This window comes from Sinocyclocheilus rhinocerous, unplaced genomic scaffold (genome assembly GCF_001515625.1).
Source record: "Sinocyclocheilus rhinocerous isolate Xijiao unplaced genomic scaffold, SAMN03320098_v1.1 scaffold5650, whole genome shotgun sequence".
In the NCBI taxonomy this organism is placed as follows: domain Eukaryota; kingdom Metazoa; phylum Chordata; class Actinopteri; order Cypriniformes; family Cyprinidae; genus Sinocyclocheilus; species Sinocyclocheilus rhinocerous.
In genome coordinates, this window is record NW_015648735.1 from 77988 (window position 1) to 78498 (window position 511).

Below are 511 nucleotides of genomic sequence, written 5' to 3' on the forward strand. Positions count from 1 at the left end.
GTACTCAGTAACGAACTATGATTTAAGAGAAACGAAGTAGATTATTTTGCTTAATTTGTACTTAAGTACAAGTAAAAGTACAGCTTTAAAAATATACTCAAAAAAGTACAAGTACCTGAAAAAACTACTTAATTACAGTAACGTGAGTAATTGTAATTCGTTACCTCCACCACTGGATCTAATATACTGTTATATGTGTTTTCTTTCTAAGCTGTTTGCTCTCACTTAAAACCTTAATTACTGTGTTTACGAGGATACTTGCAAAGACGGGAAATTTTAACACATACAAGTGTGCGTATTTAACCATTCAAGGCCTATAAAGCAGCAAAAATAACTCCCACGCTCTATGAGCATGGTCTTCACGTGTGTGCGCTTCTCTGACAGCGTTTAGAAACGGCACAACCCTCTACGGACACCTTGGCAATTGAATCGCCATTGGCTAGTAAATGTTTTCGTTTACTCGCCAGACTGGGAGATATATATATATATATATATATATATATGTATATAT